General features: G+C 34.0%; 1 long non-coding RNA gene across 1 annotated transcript; it reads left to right on the top strand.

Moving 5' to 3' along the window:
• The first annotated feature begins 1650 nt into the window (after positions 1 to 1650).
• Positions 1651 to 4668, top strand: LOC125674996 (uncharacterized). The gene is made up of 5 exons (XR_007370310.2): positions 1651 to 1753; positions 2320 to 2418; positions 3200 to 3336; positions 3602 to 3738; positions 3978 to 4668. It is a non-coding gene; the product is annotated as an uncharacterized LOC125674996 (long non-coding RNA).
• The last annotated feature ends 1332 nt before the right edge of the window (positions 4669 to 6000 follow it).

Raw genomic sequence — 6000 nt, 5'->3', positions numbered from 1 at the left:
GCCACTCCTTCATCATTCGTTTTGGGTCCCCAAAACGAGTGATCAAGGAGTGGCGGGGGCGAGGACCAGACTAGATGTAGCCAAGATAACACCAAAAATCGAAAGAAAATACATTGTTATGATCAAAATAGAAATTGTGGGAATTTATAAGCGGTAAAACAATTTCATCTTAACATTCTGTATCATAAATTGATTTTAGCGAAGTTATACGTCTGTATAAGAATTTACAAAGCGTTTTGAAATGTCGGCATTGACAGATATGTTAGCGAGCAGCGACACCTATGGGTAGAGCATGGAAAGAACACAAGTACTTTATATGCCCCCACGGTGGCAAAACGTCATTAACGCACATTTACATGTAAATTTACATATTACATTGTATGTGTGTATCTACAACAGGGAGTGTGGTATGTATATAACAACGACAATTCATTCAGTAAGTTAAACATCTTGTGTTTGATATATTATTTTTGTAAACTTTTAATTTTTTCTTCAGCAAAATTAATTCATTTCATGTCTAAAACTACTTTACATGTGTTTTAAATGAAACCGTTTGCGTAGTTTTCGAGTTTGAAAGCGATGAAATTCAAATCTTGCGATATGCATATTTTCTTTGATATTTTACGCGCCATTATCTGTGACGTCATATGCGACCTCGGGCGAGAAGATTTGAAAACAGTTGTTAGCCATTTCATAAACAGATTAAATTTAATTGACAAACAAACAATTATCACATTAACGGCTTGTAAATAACACTGCATTAGGGTATTTTGTGCCGTTTAAGGGTGTACTTGCTATCAGTAGAGTGGATTTGGACTGGGTTTTTTTTTGTTTTTTTTTTTTTTTTCAATTTTCGAAGGAAGGTATGAGGGACAAGCCGTGAATATTTTTTGTCGGCACAATGACTTTGCCTTTAAAAAAAAACCCAGTAGAATTTGTCCTTGTACTTTTTCAAACAAGCACTTGGACAAAGACGTAGATAAACTGCGAGAAAATGGTTCTATCGAAGCTACGCACTGTTACATATAGGCCTACGGCATATGCTTTCCGTTCTGCTCTCAAATTCAATACACACTCGCACCAACTCACCTTCATCTTGTAACAACATATAGGCAGAACTTTGCTAGCAGTGTCTACCAACTGGTAGTTTTAAAAAAGAAATTTAAAGATAAAAAAGATAATTGAACTTTCAATTATAAATAATAAAATATGATATTTCCCAACTTTGAATTGAATTATAATGCTTTCATTTTTTTAAGGAACGCGTACGTGTTTACAACAACAGCACGCTGCGCTCCCACTTCCTAAGTAACAACGTGTAGATAACAAAAATTAATGATTAATAAAATTGCTTGAATAAAATAATTTAAAAGTATTGTGATTATCACAATAAGTTTGATCATTTTTATCATTTTTTTTTTCCGAAATGCACCCGTGACAGTAGGCCTAGTTGTCAATAATGCGTAATCGTATCATAATTTAGGTCTATCTAACTTATCCAAAAATAAATTTAATAATAATTGCAGTTTATTTTAGAAAAGCAACAACGTTAATTATAGCGAGCGAAGCTCGCGTCGCGAAGCGACGCGACGAGCTCGCTCCAATGATTACACATATGAGTCACGTGATTTGCTCTTCTTCAGCTGAAAATAGCCTGGTTCCCGAGGCCTTCCGATGTGCAAGCACGAAGGCCAGGCACTCACTGTCGAATGGATTCTTCCACTGATCAAAATCCAATATGGCGGACTCAATGGTAAGTAATGGGAATGTACGTAAATGAGCGTATCATGGCTTAATTAGCTGTGTCACTTTCGATTTTATGTCATTAATTGCCAGAGACAGACCTTAGGAAATATATAATACTTGGTTTTCCATGTGACACGCTTGTTTGATATAGTCTTATCCCTTTGTTTTCAAGCAAGAAGGTGATTCGTCAACTCGCATATTTTTCACGTGTGTTAAATTAAATCTAACCGTGTCACTTCGTTTTTTCTACTATTGTTGGGTTGCATAGGGTTGCTGGTGAAGATATAGACTGAGTTTTATAGATGACACGCACCAGTTTTCCTATTTCGAACCGGCAATTTCAGATCGAATTTCCTCCACTCATTTTTGGACAATTTTTGATTACATATAGATCTCATGATGTGCTTTACTTTGATAAGACTATATAGGCTATAGCTGAAGTTTAAACGATTACTTTTTTGTGCGATGATGGAGGTGTTTTAAGCTTTTATTGGACTTAAAGTGTACAATTTTACAGATTCTCGAAATTATATACATGTGTATCACTATATATATTAATTGTTTTAATTTCAGATAATTTTCCATACATATGGAAAGAAGAAACATATGATAGTGGGTGAAAAAACACCCTCATATATAATGCTTCATGGATATGCAAAACCATGCCAACAGGTATAATAAGATGTATATATTGCTTGTGTAGGAGATAAGGCTATTTATGCATTTTATAATTCAGTATCATGGTCTCTGACAGTGTCAATTATTTAATTCTTATGTTGACCTGCCAACTTTATGCTTGATCCAATAGGCATGATTTAAAGTTTCTGTTGTTACTTTGGTTTACTGTGAATATTCTGCAGATTTCAGAGGGGATCACTAACAATTTCATTGTCAACAGTTACTATTCCTCTCTGACTCACAGTCCCGCTTGTCCAAAATTATATCTGTAGGTCGGCCCACAGTTTTTATATATTGCCAAATGTTATACATTGAGGTATTCTATATTTGTGTTAGCATTATATTTTGCATTTGTTTGTAACTCAAATTCTTTGTCTTCTTTATGAGAGAACTGAGTTCATACACTTCAATTTAAAAATCTTATGTAGTAGCCAGGAATTCTGTATCTAACAACAAAAACAAATTTTACATAATTTGAAGTACATGATATGGCGCTATAGTAACATTCATTGTTATGCTTTTGCACAAACTCGTTGGTACTGCTTGGATTTGATACTAAATTCACACCTGCTAAAGCTTCAAAGAAAAAAATGTAGAAGATCACCATCTGGAGAAACCCTCATTCATTCCCAAAAACAAAGTTTTGCATTTATGTTCCTCTCACTGTATTGAAAATTTTGTCTAGTGGTACTTGTGTACCAAATTAATGATTCTTAATATAGTTTTGTGAAGAAAAGAAAGATAACCAGATTGATCTCTTTATTTTACCATGTAGTCTACAGACTCCAGATGGAAAGAGATGGAGAAAGAATTTCTAAAGGGGTATTCAAGGACCCATCCTCCTCCACACTAATTCATATTGGAAGGAATTGACATCCAACTTGAATAAAGAATTACAGACTTCCAGAACAGGTTAACAACTACATCAATTTGTTACAGTCTGTTATTTCAAGTTTCCCACCTCTTATAGCAATAATAAAAACAATTATTTCTGGCATCTAAAGGTGAGTTAAGAAGTTTATCATATTCTAAAATATGTTCCCTTTGTTAGTGGAAGAAATTCAATCCCAAATTGATTAAATTCAATACTGACATTTTCTGGATTGATAAAACACAATAGTGACAAATGCATGATTTTTTTGTATATAATGAACTGACCTACCTTGTTTTATTTCAGGTGCATCATGGGGATCCTTTTAAAAAGGAGAGGCCAGATCATCAGATGATTTTATTGAAAATGAGAAATTTCTGAGTGGAAGTGACGAATGTGGCATGCATACAAGCAGACATCAGCATTCCCTCCCTCTTGTTTGTGTAAGTAAAACCTGCAGGAATATAAAACTTTAGAAGAAAAGGAAATATATTGACATTCAAAATTCACAGTTGGTTGTTCATCTTCTACAAAAATTACAGACTTGTTTCATTATTTATCTATGATAAAATTATGACATAATTAATATTTATGATGTATGTGTATTGTGTATTTACTACTATTCCTGATACAAATCTTTACTGATTATACTGATGTTTGTGACATTGTTTATAATTTTTAGATCAGAGGTGAGCTTTTTGAGAAAGACTCATGGAGGAAGTTTGAGAGTGTCAGTTCTCATATCAAAAAGTTAGCTAGCAGTAGGAGGAGTAGCAATTCATTCCACATTATGACATGAGAAATACGTGACTAGAAAGACCTTAAAAAGGAGATTTGGCATTGTTTCATGTGGAGATTAAAGAACCTTCGAAATATATAACACAGACATGTTTCAGTTTCTTGGGGATAACACTTATGAGGAATTTTGCTAACTTTCAGATTGGAATGTGTTGCACAAGAAATGCTTGATCACAACCCTCTTCTGTTAAAAACCTTTTCTATGCAAATAATTAGTGTAAATGAAATTTAGCTATTTCATTAGTAAACATGTTTTCTGCGCAAGTGTGTGTCTTTGACATTAAATGCTATGATATTGTCGTATTCTTAAACAATGGAAGATCTCTACTAGTTCTTTCAAAGGAAAGCCAACAACAGGAATCGAACCTGTTCCTCCATCGTACAGATACGAAAGTGTGCACCATTACACCATGTTGGCATACATTAAGAACTGGTAGCCTTGGAGAGTAAATATTGCATTATTCTGTACAGTTGATACTGGTTTGTGTGATATATGTATATATATATATATATATACAAGTATATATAATGTATGCCTCATGTTTGGTAGTCATCAATAAAGCATTTGAATTGAATATATTCCTTGTTCAAGAAGAAAGTCTAATATTCTGAAATTTAAATAAATCTAGCATTTGTCTGTGAAATACCTTTAAAACTAGTTCAAAGAAATGTCTTTGTAACCCAGTGATTATCTGGGTCAGAATAGGTCCTCTGTACCTGATTGCATATTGTGAGAAAAGAGTGATCATTGAATAAGATTATAAACTGAAATCTTGTTTCACAAGTGTGACACAATTAATTAAGAACGATCTGACCCTTACTGGTGAAAAGACCAAAGTATCAAGTATAGGTCTAAATACAAGCAATTGATGGTGACCCTTGAATATGAATGAATTTTAAGAAATAGAGAAACAAATAATGACTAACTTACATATTAAAAACTGAACTAGCATAAGATTGCAACATAATAGGTCCTGAAAATCATTGGATGGAAGTTCTTGGGTCCATATGAGTGAAATATTCTCGAGAGGGACGTTAAACAATATACAGTCAATCAATCATAAGGCCAAATTAAAACTTTATTGTCCATTTTCACATTGTATGTGTTTACACAATTAGTGCATGTAGGTGTAACTTCTATCTTTCTAGGATAAAATGCTATGCCTTGCTTAATATCAATTATTTACAACATGCAAGGGAGACTCATAAACAGCTAGCAGTTGCAATAATATTTATACTGCTTTACAAGGATAACCAGTCAAAATGAGTGGAGGAAATTCGATCTGAAATTGCCGGTTCGAAATAGGAAAACTGGTGCGTGTCATCTATAAAACTCAGTCTATATCTTCACCAGCAACCCTATGCAACCCAACAATAGTAGGAAAAACGAAGTGACACGGTTAGATTTAATTTAACACACGTGAAAAATATGCGAGTTGACGAATCACCTACTTGCTTGAAAACAAAGGGATAAGACTATATCAAACAAGCGTGTCACATGGAAAACCAAGTATTATATATGTCCTAAGGTCTGTCTCTGGCAATTAATGACATAAAATCGAAAGTGACACAGCTAATTAAGCCATGATACGCTCATTTACGTACATTCCCATTACTTACCATTGAGTCCGCCATATTGGATTTTGATCAGTGGAAGAATCCATTCGACAGTGAGTGCCTGGCCTTCGTGCTTGCACATCGGAAGGCCTCGGGAACCAGGCTACAGCTGAAAAAAGATGAGTATTACCCATAATGCTTCTACAAAAATGTCGCCGTCACTGCGGTATACTTCATTGACAAACCCGTAATTAAAATAATTAGATTGTTTAGAAAGTACCATAAACGTTTTTAAATTCCAGACAAGCTTTCTCATAGCTTCAAAAATTTTGTTTTTGCTTGGTTTGAGA

Source organism: Ostrea edulis, chromosome 3 (genome assembly GCF_947568905.1).
Source record: "Ostrea edulis chromosome 3, xbOstEdul1.1, whole genome shotgun sequence".
Taxonomy (NCBI): domain Eukaryota; kingdom Metazoa; phylum Mollusca; class Bivalvia; order Ostreida; family Ostreidae; genus Ostrea; species Ostrea edulis.
The sequence above is the reverse complement of the archived record's forward strand: the minus strand, read 5'-3'. Positions and strand labels throughout refer to the sequence as shown.